The sequence below is a fragment of the Alligator mississippiensis genome, chromosome 4, assembly GCF_030867095.1.
Source record: "Alligator mississippiensis isolate rAllMis1 chromosome 4, rAllMis1, whole genome shotgun sequence".
NCBI lineage: Eukaryota > Metazoa > Chordata > Crocodylia > Alligatoridae > Alligator > Alligator mississippiensis.
In genome coordinates this window covers 196,890,933-196,905,848 of record NC_081827.1, presented here as the reverse complement: position 1 = coordinate 196,905,848, position 14,916 = coordinate 196,890,933, and the positions used below count along the sequence as shown (strand labels likewise).

The 14,916-nt window shown below is 38.3% G+C and overlaps 1 protein-coding gene and 1 long non-coding RNA gene across 2 annotated transcripts in view; one reads left to right on the top strand and one right to left on the bottom strand.

Moving 5' to 3' along the window:
- The window catches only part of TMEFF2 (transmembrane protein with EGF like and two follistatin like domains 2), a 228,098-nt gene that overhangs the window by 124,185 nt on the left and 88,997 nt on the right, over positions 1–14,916 (bottom strand). The window lies entirely within an intron of this gene.
- Positions 1–14,916, top strand: part of LOC109284312 (uncharacterized) — a 34,002-nt gene that overhangs the window by 489 nt on the left and 18,597 nt on the right. Inside the window, exon 3 of the long non-coding RNA XR_002091726.2 lies at positions 11,085–11,195. This is a non-coding gene — a long non-coding RNA (uncharacterized LOC109284312). The remainder of the gene's footprint in view (positions 1–11,084; positions 11,196–14,916) is intronic.

The window sequence follows — 14,916 nt, the reverse complement described above, 5'->3', positions numbered from 1 at the left end:
GAACCTGCCTCAAGCAGGGGATAGGACTCAATGAACTCTTGAGGTCCCTTCCAGCTCTGCTTCTCTATGATGTTACAAAAATATGGGACAAACCAAATTCATCAGTAAATCTAATTCCCTATTTTTTCTAATACTTATATCATATACTTATTGTAATTAGTGGGCAAGACCATGCACATTATGAAGAACACCTTTGTATCATCCAGGCTGACATGACCCATTTACAGTTTGTGTACAAGTAATGTACATGTGTCCACATCATTAAAATCATCATCAAGCTTGCTACCACTATCCACAGTCTCAGAAGAAAAGCAAAAGACTGATTATCTAAATAAAGCAACGGTAATAGCCTCTCTTAGACAGGTGGAAGAACTTTAGTGGAGAGGCTGCTGCTGCTGGGGCTGTATATACCTGGTCTGTGGATAAATTGGGGATTTAAATTTTAGTTTATCGGTTAGGAATCTCTAACCAACCCTTAAACAATAAGCCACTGAAGAAATCCCAGACTTCTAGTGTCAGGATGAGTGGTATGACTATTACAGGCCAAATTCAGCTCCAGTAGGAACAATGGAGAACAATAGATTTGAATCCATTTATACAAAGGCTGACATTATCCTAGAGTATAATTGTATAGATGTGTCTGTGGTACAAAGGGAGATATATGACACAATAGGATTTTAACATTTAATTTTACATTGTTTTAATGCAGTGTATGTGTAGAAAATTAGAAGCTGATCAGGTAAATGTCAGATTTCATTACTCATTAGTAGATATTAACTCAAAGTTAATCTTAGATCACTCAGAGCTTGTCACCTGTGATCTCACCCAAACTAATTTATAAAAGGTAAGCTGAAGGCCAAGTCATGTTCTCTGCAAGACTGGGGTGTATAGACTGTGTATAGAAGAGTAGTGATCAAAAGCGGCAGTAATCTGCCTCTATATCCCCTAAAACCAGGGATTGCCAAAGCATACATATATTGTACATATATCATGTATCTATAGCCTGATCCCTGGATATGAAACTGAGCAGCCTACGAAGAAGTCACAGGCCACGGTTTTTTTTTTTTGCTTCATTGTTTTCCTTCATCAGAGGTCAGAAGCCAGAGAGGGGAGGAGACACTGTAGGAGCATCTTTGGTGATTGTAGACCCCTAGATATTCCCCTCAACTCGGAAGAATTCTCCACTGTCTGTATCTGCCAAGTTTGAAGCAGCTTTGTACAGGGAAGCTACTCCAAACTGTCTGCAGTGTGGCTATGAGACTTGGATGATTTTTTTTTACACTCTGTAAATATGCTTTACTCATTAATATTGATACACACACACAAACACCTCAGCTATATCTCTGATTGCATTATCATTGCAGAAGTATAATTAACAAATTAAGAAGGAAGCTTATGATTCAGCTTAATGTGAAGTGAATCTTTGTTTAAAAAAAAAAGATAATTCAGATGTCTGAGGAGATTTTTTTTCCTGTTTTACATTTATGTATTCCTCCCTCATATGCTTTATGATGGTGTGATGGCAGAGTGGTTACAGCACCTTGCTATGATTCCTGAGTGACAAATTTGAGTTTCAGTTGGGACTTGTGACAAAGGCTGCCCTCCTGAGTACTCAGCCCTGACCTGCTCTGGTCATTTGGGCTAGTGAATCAAGAACAGCTGGATGTGATGCTAGTCACATCACTCCTTTCTGGGTTGCTGGCTAGGGAAACTGATGTGCATTAATTATCATAGCCCAATGGGTCACTACACTTGGGTAAACCTCTGACATGATTTATGATAAATGATTTTAACAAGATAAACAGTCCCTAGATGTGCTATAGTATTGGCAAATTAGGATTCACACTTATAGGAAACACACACACACAGACACACACACCTATTAAAAACCCAAATAGATGTTCACAAAAAGAAGGCATATCATAACTGGAAGGCTATGGTGGAATATGCCAGTTGGAGGCTTTAGTAAATTTACCTAAACATCTAAATGAGCTTTTCAGCCACTTATAACAGCTTAATTTAAGGGTGCTACCTTATGCACAGGAAACTTGTGGAAATTATCACATAGCTGACCAACATCTGATTAATAATGAAATATTGCTTTAAATATTCCAAAACTAGAAACCTCTACTTTATTCACTGAATGAGGACAATATAGCTGTAGCATGCAGGTTTCTCCTTTGTTCTGAAAATATGGCCACTTTCCGAGAAGATTTCATGATAAAATAAATGTCTCCAATAACTGTAATAATAATACTAACAGCGACAAAAGTACCCTTATCTGTCTGAACAGAAGTTGTGATTGGTGCTCGGTTCTAAAATCAACTGAAGAAATATGCAAAGGCTAATTGATGAAGTTAATTTCCTTTTTCTACCTCCTCTCCTAGAAACACCTTTCAGGTGATCTAAAATTATGAGAAACCATAATCATTAAGGATTGATCATGCTAATATAATTTTCCGGATGGCTTATTAACCTACTAAGACATGTTTCTCTATTTCCCTTCATTAGCAACAGCAATAATTAGGTCAGGACAGAGTAGCAAAATTGATCATATGATACTGCCCAAGGGGATGGAGGATGTATCATGTACATTTTGCATTATGTTCTCCAAACTCCAGATACATTAATTATATTTAGTAACATAGCTATTTGCTGCCTTTGATAAAAGGAATCCATTAACATAGATATTGTATAACAGAGGCTTATTTTTTCTGTTCCAAAATTGAATGGGTTTTCTTAAAGTTCATTACACAAAATGAGCCAAGACAAGAAAACATGATTGTCTCAAATATCTACTGATAACACATCCTTCTCTTATTTTACTGTCAGCTATCAGTCTCCTTGTGAAAGCAGCATTTAGAAAACAGAATAGAGGGTGAGCTTTCGCTATGAAACTGAAAAGGGATTGTTATTCTATATCCTTCAGGAGTATGAACATGGTTCTCTAACAACACTGTTTTCTAACTTGAAAAAAGAAATCTTACAAGCATAACTGAAGAGATGGATATCTGGGTGAAATTTCAGAGAGCATCTCTACAGAATGAACTCTGTAGCTTGCATTTATATCACAATATATATTTTAAAAAAGTATTATCTGAATGGATAAAAAGAATAAATAGTGGCAGTCTGAGCTTATTTTAAGATTCAGGTCTCCCTTCGCGTAACTACTGGGCTAATTACAGAGTCAAAAAGCTTAAGGCTGAATCAATTCAATCTTTGCAGGTTAGTCTAAGCTGCATAGACTGAACTAATAAGAGATTGAACAGACATTCACTTCTCATTCCAGAAATGCAGCCACATGCCTGAAGTAGATCATGCCAGAAGCAAGGGGGGCGCTAGAGCACACCTCCCTGCTCACCTGGAGCAGACAGCTTGGGCCAAGGCTAGCCCACCCACCCCGCGAGGAGGAATTTACAGGGGAGGGAAAAACATCCAGGGATGCTGGGGGACTGTGTATTAACTTTAATCTGGAATGGATCTGGGACAGAAGATCAATAATCCGATTTAACCTAAATCAGTTAAGTCTGATATTACATCCATCCAGGTTTATCTTAAACTGGTTTCAACCATTTTAAAAGCAGTTTATGTACACTGAACTTCTGTTGTGTTACAGATCTGAACTGGTTTCTAATTACTTATACTGGTTTATGTATAACTTCTGGCCCTACCCCTGCTGACTTCAAGGGTGCAGGATCAAAAACTAGCTGTGTAAAGTTTTACTACCACACACTCGCATAATACACTACATTGCTAACGAGTAACATTGTTACTCCAGTCCTGCTCTACCACTGAACCCTGCAACAGCTCTTCTATTAAAGTCTTTGGCCTCTGGAGCTCAAACTGCCAGTTAAGCTAAATTACAATTCAGGCTGGTGATGTGCATATATAGCATGACACTGGCGCGTCTGTTTGCCCTTCTGACTTGATCTCTATATGAACCTAGGCCTCCAGAGACAAGAAGTTAAAGAACCTCTGTGCATCTGCATACAGTCATATTTCCCAAAAATGGAAACAAGAGCTAGTCTTCTACACTGACATGGAATGTCTATGAATGACTTATTGCTCTACACACACCTTCCCTCCCAACCCCACATTTCTCCAATCCTTTGCTGTACACAACATGTTAGAAAACTAAGAGCTTTAACTATTTTGTTACCATCAGATCACTGTTTACATAGGAAGCACATGCAAGCTTAAGATTGACAAAGGAGCCACAGTGATAGTGAATTTTTTTTGTATAATTTCAGGGACTGCTTTTCTGTGAATTCTCTCTCCATTTAAGCACGAGGTAGCTTTTTGTAGATAAAAGCATTAGAAAGAGCTGAAAAGAGTTGACATTACAAGCCTGGCACTACTGTGTCATGCTGCACAAACAGAGAAAGGAGAATCTGCCAAAATGAAAGCCAGAGATAATATGAAAAGCATAAAAACAACATATTGACCTTATTCAAGACAGAGCAGCTTAGCACTAGAGTTTTTACTATATATATCTATATCCATATAGACAGAGATACATACACATCTATATAAATATATATACACATGTGTACACACATATACATGCACATATTATCTATCTATCTATCTACATTCTTTACTCATTATACTGTTGGATGTTTTCTTTAAATATTCAATTGGCTTTATATCTATAAGGCATCTTTTTCAGTTGCATCCCACCCCAAATAATTATATCTGTCATTGTTTAATACAGTCAGTGGTTTCAATGGTGTCCTTCTTTCCATGCATGTGTATATATAATTATATATAATTACCCATGGTTCCACAGACTAGAACTTAATTTTCTTAGTAGAGCAATGTATTTAAATTGTTCTTTTAAAACAAAAATACTTTAAAAGTGACTTTAATTCTGCAGTTTCTTATCAGTGATAATAGATAGTAGCTAATAGACCAGAATATTAAATGGCAGATTCTCAGTATATACAACAGCTGGGACAGTTAGGAAGCTCTTACAGGAAAGTCTATTGTCCAGGTATTTTTATGAAAACTGAAGAGTGAGATAAATATGAAGAGAGAAGTGTAGAAAATACCAGCAATGACTGTACAAGATGTTTTATTTTCCAAACACAAGTACATGGTAGAGAAAGAACAGATTATATCATTCAGAAACCACTGTGAACATATGAAGCAATTGGAAGGGCTGTATGAATAAATTATTTTTTGCAATTAATTTTGCTTATGATAGTGCCATGAAAGAAAGGGAAGGAGGAAGGTCTTTTTTTCCCCTCTAGTTTTGAAGTATTTTTTCAGCTTTGTTTAATTAGGAAATTTCTCTACAGAAGGGAATGTGATGGAAGATTAATTCTCCATTTTCTTACCCACTGTGTCACTACACTCAAGTGGACAATATAAACCCCAGTTAAATATGATGAGGGTGATCAAGCATAGAGCTCTTTTCAATAGGTCGAGTCCACATATTGTAGATCTCATTTCAAAACAATAGAAACAAGTTAGAAAATGGTATCGCTCAGTAGCTCTGCACCACAGAGGAATGATTATAAGTGTTTTTATTGTGTGAGAGTTCAGCACTCTAGCTGTGAGGGTTCACTACAGTAAGTGATGGTACTGAACAGGCTGATGAATGAGAAAAAGGAAGATCTTAGATTTGCACATGCACTGAAGTTTTGGTTTTTCTACTTTTGATCATTAATAATTATTCCTCTATGCTTTTAGCAATTAAGTTCTATTATATATTTTACAATGCCAGATGTGTAAGAGGTATTTTAAAAAGCTCACCAGCCAGCAAGCTTGTAAAGAATATATTTTCTTTCTTTCTATAAAAGACAGACAAAGGACACACACTATAAACATGTTTTAAGTGAATAATGATGAGAGTAAGCTATTGCACCCTCAGGGGATAACATTTCACAAAGCATGTTGTACGGCATAAGTGATGAGTGAATCTTGGGTCAATATATTTTATTATAACAATAACAACAACAATAATGATAATACTTGCACACACCTTGATTTGGGAAAGCAGAATGAAGAAAAAAGATTTTTCCAGAGTCTTCCCTGCCACAGCACTGGCTCAGAAAGGGCTGAACCTTCCAGCCACATGGAGCAGGGGCACTGTCCCATTATCAGTGTCCCTCCACTTTTCCCTGCTGCTCCAACTAACAACCACTGCTAATTTGACAGTGGCTGTGAGAGGATTAAGCTTCATGCTGTCAACATTGCAGCATGGGGAGGCACTGGAGGAATTAGCCCTCACCAAGCCCTGGTTTGGACCCCAGCTCCCTGCTGACACTCTAGCATTCCTTCACCTCTGTTCCACGGAACAAGTCAATTTTTGTGCTTAAGCTGTACCCCCCAATTTTGGACAGTTAATTTTCCAGAAAAGGGGGTGTGGCCTAGTTCCCATCAGGCACATCGGGCCTGGGGTTTGAGAATTTGGCTGGGGGGCAGTGTGGCTGTATTAATGGCCACCCTCCCATGCTGCTCAAATTTGTGGACCTGTGAGGAGCCCCGTGGTGCAGATCCGATGGCTCCATGGGTCATATCTAGCCCACAGGCTGGAGGCTGAGCACCCCTGTTTTAGAATAATTTGTAAAACAGTCAATTATCATATTCTGGTTCCTGTAACTTCAGAAGACTCGCTTACCAATAGGACCTTTCTGGATAAGACTGTCCTGAGCTTTTTTCTAGTGCTTACAAGTCTTCCCATACAGAAATGGATTCCCTCTTGTTTCAGACAAGCAAGCAACAATAATTGGCCTCTATCTATGAGTTGCACTGTAACAAGATAGTGTTTATTTGGGGACAGGGATAGAAAAAAATGGAAGAAAATAATTTTAAAATTATCCTATTTAGATATGGGTGGCAATGAAAAGAACACGGAAAGCAGGTAAACAACTTCTTTCATCCAAATTAAAGGCTAATAGTCATGGTCTTCCATCATAAGAAAATCCATATTTTATTAGTTTGGAGTTGGCCTTTCTTTTTTCTTTATATAATTTTTCACAAATCTATGGGGCCAGTTGTTCCCACACTGTGGATCCTGTGATGGTATGATGGGGCTTGTAAAGGCACTGTCTGAAGCTTAGTGAAAATTCCTGTGATGGAGGAGAAATATAAGGCCACCATAACAAAGTTATCACTTTACAAGCCACGTCTTAGAGAGAGTGTCAGAGGCCAAAGGAACGACAGGTTAAAAGGACAACGCCCTAGCATGTCCTGTTTTGAAGGTCTGGGAGTACAGAACAGCCCACAGGCACTTTGTGAGAGCCTACCTCCAATTAAAACAGACTCTGGCTGCTTAAAATTATGTTGAGATGCACATGGACCCTTGGCAGCAGCCCAGAACCTGGATGGTACAAGAAGCTTTAGAGACACCTCTCTTGATCTACACATGGGCTCTGCTTTCTGTGCTGCATCTCCCTGAGGCATAGCACAGACTTCCCCTGAATTCCCCTTTCCAAGGAATGAATGGCCCTTTTATAGTAAAGCTGATAGCCCTGTTCTTCCAAAAAATCTTTAGCCTCTGGAGTTTTGAGATACTACGCACAGCCCAGAGCCATCTGGCTATATTAAGGCTTATTTCTTTTCTCCTTTTCTCTGTGAGCAGTTGAGCTCAGGGCAGAATTATAGTTTATTTGCACAGTGATAACACAGGCTTTCGGAAAGGAAATATAAAATGATGAATCAGAGGTCTAGACATATCCATCTGTCACATCTGATAAGCATATGCACGCCATGTGAATGCTTGGTCACTGTTGTAATTAGCCATTAAAATTGAAAAGCAGATTTCCAGCAAAAATGAATGCAATTTGTAAATGCCTTAATGATGTAGAGGGCCATTTAAAATATTGTGTGTGCTGTGTCCGAGTGAACGAAGGCTTTTCTTTATTCAGGTTCATATGGGCTTTTTAAGATGACTCAACCTCGTTAATTCTGTTACAGAAAGGGGGTGCAAATTCAGAGTTCAGGAAATGGTCAGCTGAATAAATCTCAAAAATTCTATCCATATGTAAGATGCAACCTTCCCTGCCAAAAAATCTTGGGGAATGACAGGATTTACTGTTCTGAAGAACAATACCTTGAAATAAATTTATTTAATTTTGATGCTGCAGAAGTTTGGGATCTGATTTAGATCCTATTCAAATCAGTGAGATTTTTTTCAGTGTCTTGACTAGCAATTAGATCATACCTTTCGTGTTTGGTTAAGTTGTTACAATACAAAGATAATAATCAAGGCAGTCCAATAGATCAAATTCTAGCTGTGTATCAGGTCAGCCATCTGAACTCTGTGTAATATAGTAAATCTAGGTAAGAGCATGATTTTAGTGGAAAACAAATGAATGTGCTTTCCTTCTACGCATGCTATGGAAAAAGAGAGTAGAGAAAAAAATCACTTAAAAAAGAGCCAGGGCAGGTCCTCTGCAGGGTACCTGTAACTAAGCAGTATAATCCTAACTCTATATAAATATAAAACATGCCTGAAGCTGGAATAGTTCCTGACAAATCTATCTATCTATCTATCTATCTATCTATCTATCTATCTATCTATCTATCTATCTAGTAATATACTTCCCTCGCAATCTGCTGTGTCATTAAGGTTTAGGATAAAGACATTGGGATAAATCCCTTCCCAATTTGCAGCAGCATAAAACAAGACATCAGCAGAACAATTCCAAAGAAAGCAGCATTTGGTCAACAAAGCTAGCACTGCTTATCAGGTAGGTTTTGCAATCCAGAGTCATTCTATTATTTAAGCAAATACCATGGTTGCAATTATTTGAATGGAGGTATTTGGTCATGTTCTGGTAAATATGAGCCAGGATTTTAGTAGTTGGTCCACATCATGATTTACTCGAAGGCCTGTCTCTTGAAGATCAATAATGCAAGTACCTTTTCATAAGGCAACACTGACATAACATTATTTTAAATCTTCTGTTACATGTTTGGATACAAATACTTTATTTTTAGCTAATCAAAACTACATTAAAGCTTCTCTTTTGCTCTCATATTTTTCCCCTACATAATCTAGTTCCTGGGCTTGAACACATGACATTCAGGGGGCACATACAGCAGAGCTCAGCTGGGCAGTGCAGTGCAGTGCAGGTGGTCCGCCCACCCCCCTAACACAGTTGGCCTGTGGCTGTCCCCACAATGCTCTGCATGGGACCAAGCCCCATCTGCTCGTGCCCAAGGTAGCCTGAGCCACGCTGCAACCTGCACCCACCCTGCACCTGCCAGACAGCACTCAGCTGCAATTGGTTTTAGGGTGTCCTCATTTATAGTGTGTACCTAGCTCTAGTTCAAGTTTAAATTCTATTCATAGTGATAGAAAGTTTAAAATAATCACTACCATCATCATCATAACCAGGGCCATCCCGGGGGGGGGGGGGGAGGGGGGTGGAATCAGGACAACTGCTCCAGGCCCAGTGCTTTGGGGGGCCCTGTGGAGCCGGGTTGAGTGGCCGTGGCGACTGCACTGCTGTTGCCGGCTTCTTTGCATCCAGGGCACATGGGATCAGGGCGGGGGTGAGGCCCCGCACAAGCTGACTTGCCCCGGGCCCCGCACTCTGCCCGAGTTGGCTCTGATCATAACAATAATTAAAACACCCCAAACTTTGCTTTCTCTAAAGACTTCATCCTTTCTGGGTCAGGACACCTCTGAAATGTTAAAATTTAAGTTTGAATTAAACCATTTGCACATGGAGAGAAAAAGAAGTTAATGAACTATGGAAAAGTGCGACCTTTTGTGCTCTGCAAAGCAGAACACAAATTGTACTGCATACCAGTCTCAATATTCTGTAAACCATACCCAAGTTACACAGAAACAGGCTTTTGGAATCAGATCCCTAAGCACATAACTATCATATCAAAAAGCACAGGAGAAGGATTGAACCATATTATTGCTTTTGGCTAACAGTATCAAATATTTTTTGGAAGAGCTGCATTGGATTATCCCTATTGTAGGTTCAGAGGGCTCCTTTTCACACCAATGGATTTTCTTTCATGAGCCTTTATGTTCCATTTAAGTCCCAAATAAAGCAGGAATATCCCTCAGGAGTAAATTTTACTCTCTATCTGTCAAAATAATTTCCTACCTAAATTAATATGTGAATACATTTAAAAATAGAAACATTATCTTTGTACTACGGTACATTATTTGCTTTCCTTCTTATATAGTTGTGTGCCAGTTTTCCATTATAGATTTAAATGGAGAAAATATTAATGGGGTATTGGGGGCTATGCATAAACACAGGCTTTTATTTTGTCTAGCATATATGACTGTGATTCGGTCTCTGCAAATCCCCATAGGCATGATTGTTCATTTAATAGCAGTCACACAGGCACTTAAGATCCACCCCATGGCGTATGCCTAATTTCATATCTAATGCATATTTTGCAGATATGTTTTCCATGAATTCTTTCACAGGGATTTTGTATAAGAGTTGATTAATGAAAACATCTGTATTTTTAAGAAGAACAAAATAGTAAGCGTTGCATTTTGATTGATTCAACCAAAGGGAAGAACTGTCAGAACATCTCCCACTTATCTGATGAACATGAAAAAAGACAAAGCACAAAAATCACGTTAAATCACAATCACTGTAATTAGACAGTATTAAGTGACAAGGGGTAGTAGCTAATAAGACTGATTCTGATAGGTCCTGAGTAGGGATAATATAAACTCTGCTCAGTTCTGAAGATTAGGCTAAATGTTTTGAACCCATGCCTCATAGGCAGTGTTTTTCCTCATCCTCTTTGTTTACTTATATTTCCTTCATGAGAGGGAAATTCAGAGTCTGGTAGTTAGCGTATTAATCAAACTTGCTTACTTCTAAAACCTACTAAGTGATTGAATATATTTCTGTTTGATACTACTTCACACCCTCCACCCAGAGACTGTAAAATGCTTTACAATGGTGGCTATTAGTACACCCATTTTACAGATAGAGGGATTTGGGACACAGAAAGGTTAAGTGATACGCCTAAAGTCACAACAGACAGAGTTGCCTCTTTTACAGGAGTGGTGAAACAAAGTAGAAAATAAACAGAAAAATATATTGATTTTGTTTCTTTTCTTTTGCGTGTTTCTCTTTTCTTTAAAGCTCCCTGTGGAACATACTCAAGAATCATAGCACATTTGCTCTTCTGTCTCAAGTCTGGACAGGACACAAAATCCCAGTTGTCTGAAACAGGGCTGTCTGCCCAATTTCAAGGTAACTATGGCTGTAAAACATTAGCAAACATTTTGCTGTTTAGCACAGCAGAATTCTTCCTCTGCCCTCCAAGGTTGCTGTCAGGATATCAATAATGTAATGAAATATGCCAAGTTAAATATGTGTATATAAAATGACTATGGAAGTATCTGAGAGAGCTGTCAGGCGGCAGGGAAACATGGAAGGCCTCCAAAGAAGGTTACACTTAAACCATGTACATACCTCTACCAGATGTTCTTTGTGGTGCAATTTTGGTGCAATAGGTGTAATTAATGCAATAGGTGTATGTTAGTCAGTTTGTTAACAAGTTCAGAAGATGTTTTCCCCCCCATAACTTAAGCACCAGTGATAGTAAACAAAAGAGCTAATGCAGGAAAATAGCAGGTACCATGTCCCCTGTACTTCATTCACTCTAAACAGATCTCTTCACGTTCAGAAGCACACACTGCTTTGGCTATTAAATGGGACTGTAAAGCCAGCAATACTTTGCCAATTTCATGGTTCTCTTCTAGATGCCAAGCCTATAATAAACTATCATGTCCTGTTAATGGATCAAAAATACTGCATGGAGAAGAGACAATGGAAAACATGCTTGGTGCTAATAAAGAAACCAGCATTTCTTTTTTCTTTCTTAATGTGCTAGACCATCCCTACAGACAAAGCATGGTGGTACATCCTAAACGTTTCACATTGCAGAGCTGTATAATGGATCTTCTCAAGCAACTATTCCAAAATAGCAAATTCCAGTCTAGGCTATGATGCCTCAGATAAAACTACAGTTTCTGAAGTGAAGTTCAGTCTCTGGCCTTTTCAGATGCTGATCATGTCTATATGAAAAAATGGGTATCTAATGAAGTAGCAATTATTCCTTATAACTACATGCTGCTTCTATTAGCCATAATACACAACCTGACTCCATCCCTGCTTCCCTCCTCTACCTTTATCTATATCTTATGAAAACTCATAATCAATTCTAATCATGTTTAATGAAGAATGCCAGCAAACAGGAACTTCATAAGGATATCAGGAGAAAACGAAGGGGTCAAGCAGGTAGGTGAGGGTAATTATTGCATTTACCAGAATATAAGATGACTTCGAATTTAAGATTACCCCCCTAATAATTATATTCTATTAATAGAAAATTAAACTAATTTATAATTTTGTTATCTTTAAAAAAAAAGAAAAGAAATCATGTTAAACCACAACCAGTGTAATTACACAGTCATAAAAGACAAGAGGTAGTGCCTAGTAAGCCTGATTCTGAGAGGACCTTACATTAGATCCTATACATAGAAAATTATAAATTAAATTATAAATTTTAAATTCATCCCCTCCACTGTTGCAGTGAGGGGAGCAGTGCAGGGGGCAAGAAGGGAGGAAAGCAATGGCAGGGGAGCAAGTGGTGAAGCAAGCAGCCGTGAGGGGGAGCCTGGCCTTAGTCCTTTGCTCCACCCCACAATTTGCCCCCTACCACATGTCTATCCTGCCAACACCTTGCTCTCCCCACGTCTTGCCCCTCCCCTTTTGCTCCTCCAGTACCACATACCAGGCTGCTAGATGCTTTTGTACTGGGTCCTGCACTACCCTATACCTCTGCACTGGGTCCTTTGCTGCCCACTGCCTCCATGCCAGGTGTAGAGCCAACCTGTGCCTCACTGAGTAGACTCCCACCATGTCTTCTGACTGCAGGTGCTGTATTTTCACTTGATACTTGATTCTAAGATGAAGCTTTGTTTTGTCAATGTTGAATGGGGAAAAACCTCATCTTGGAATCAAGTAAATATGGTACTATCTTAGGGAAGACTATTTATCTGGTTGCCCTTCACCATGAAGTCACAGTACCTACTATATACAATCAAAAGCAATATGAAACTCTTTTCTGCAGTGACCAAAACCAGCAACAGGTATAGTAAAATGGATGCCCCCAACAGACCAGCCTCTTAGCTTTCATTTAACATGGCAATTACATCAAAGTCTATTATATTTTGTTGTATGCATTACTTTATAAACACTGGGTTTGTTCTACTTTTCAGTACAAATGAAAGGTATGAATTACTTACAAAAGGGACACTTGTGAAATTTGATGTTTTTTAACAGTTTTTTAATTGAATCTTGATAACCAGCATAGCATGACTCCCAAAGCATTGTCCCAGGCTCATCGTTACGGAGTCCAGAACATGTGGAGCCCATCCCCAAATACCTGTTGGACTTGTTAACAGTTTTGCACTTAAGCAGATTCTGTCAATTGGGACAGCATGAACTAAGTGCAAAACATGAAAATTCACGATATAAGAATATTCCATTAATAAAAGCATAGGAACAAGTCTCACACCATGTGAGTTTATCAATTTAAAAAGTATTCTTTAATTAAACAACATTTCAGTACTATATTAGACTCTTTTAGGCCCCTGCCAGATGTTAACTGAATTGCACTATTGTGATCAAACAGATTTTATCCCAAAAATCTATGCCACATGTATATGACAAGAAGTGCGATTTTCGGATCTTGAATACAATTTGTCAGATCCTAATCATGCACAGGTGGGTAGGGAGCCCACCTGGATGTTCAAAGGGCACCATGTTAAGTCCAGTACTGGGGACAAGTTCATGATGCTATGATGCTGGGGGTGCAGGGTGGGGCTGGGTGGGGCATTATATATATTCATTCAAGGCAATTAAACAACATGATAAGAAACATATCAGCAGTGGTGAAAATACTAGAATAAATTGTTTAAATTCACATTGCACAAGCATCTGTCAATAGGCCTATTACTCATGGAAAACAAACAGAAAAGTGCAAATTTGAATTTATAGACATTTTTTTTTAAAGGAAACCATTAGCTTATGGGCTTCCCATTCTCTAACACCCAAAGTTCCCCAGCACTGCTGACCAATATGTCAACAGCTGGAGGTCAGATATGTCCCCATATCATTTTGTAACTTTAAAGCCATGCCTTGAAGCCAGCATTGAGCATAAAATGTGGAATGTTTTTGTGGCTGGTTTACTGTTTGGTTGTGCCACTACCTACACATGTGGCAGGGTTACTATTTAATCATATGATGCAATTAACATGTTAATCATGTCATAAGTGTAATGTCTCCCAGGCTCTTTATATTATTTTATATTAGAATCTGTTGCTTTTTTAGGCTCTTTAGGTGAGAAAAATATTTGGGTTTATTAGAATCTACTTCAATGATTTATAGTATTAATGGCTATCCTTTTGGGGGGTAATTTTTAAAAATTATATAGAGGAAGCCAGACTTTTCTTTTCAGTTCACCATGATTCTACTTTACCTTTGTCTTACTAATTGAAAAATGCTTCAATTTATTCTATATTTTTCAAATATTTGTCAGAATTTCATTACTTCACTTTATTAACTGGTACTCCCTACACTTCCTAAAGTTTTATTAGAACACAAACTTTCTTAGAACATACACAATTTATACTTTGAAGTTCAAATATGACATTTTATTGTGTATAGCATATACTTGTTTAATGGGAACATTTTTTCCTTCAGTGCTGTGTAGCTAGTTTGGTTTGATGAGTTAAAACAAAAGCTAACGAAAATTAGAATTATACCACACTGAAGGCACAGCATGCATTTTAACAATGTAGAAAATGATTCTCACATATACCAACGAACACACCATTTCAGAAAAAATGGCACACATTCCCAAGACTTCTTTGAAGTAGGTGCTTTTTCAAGGTTTGTTTCTAAA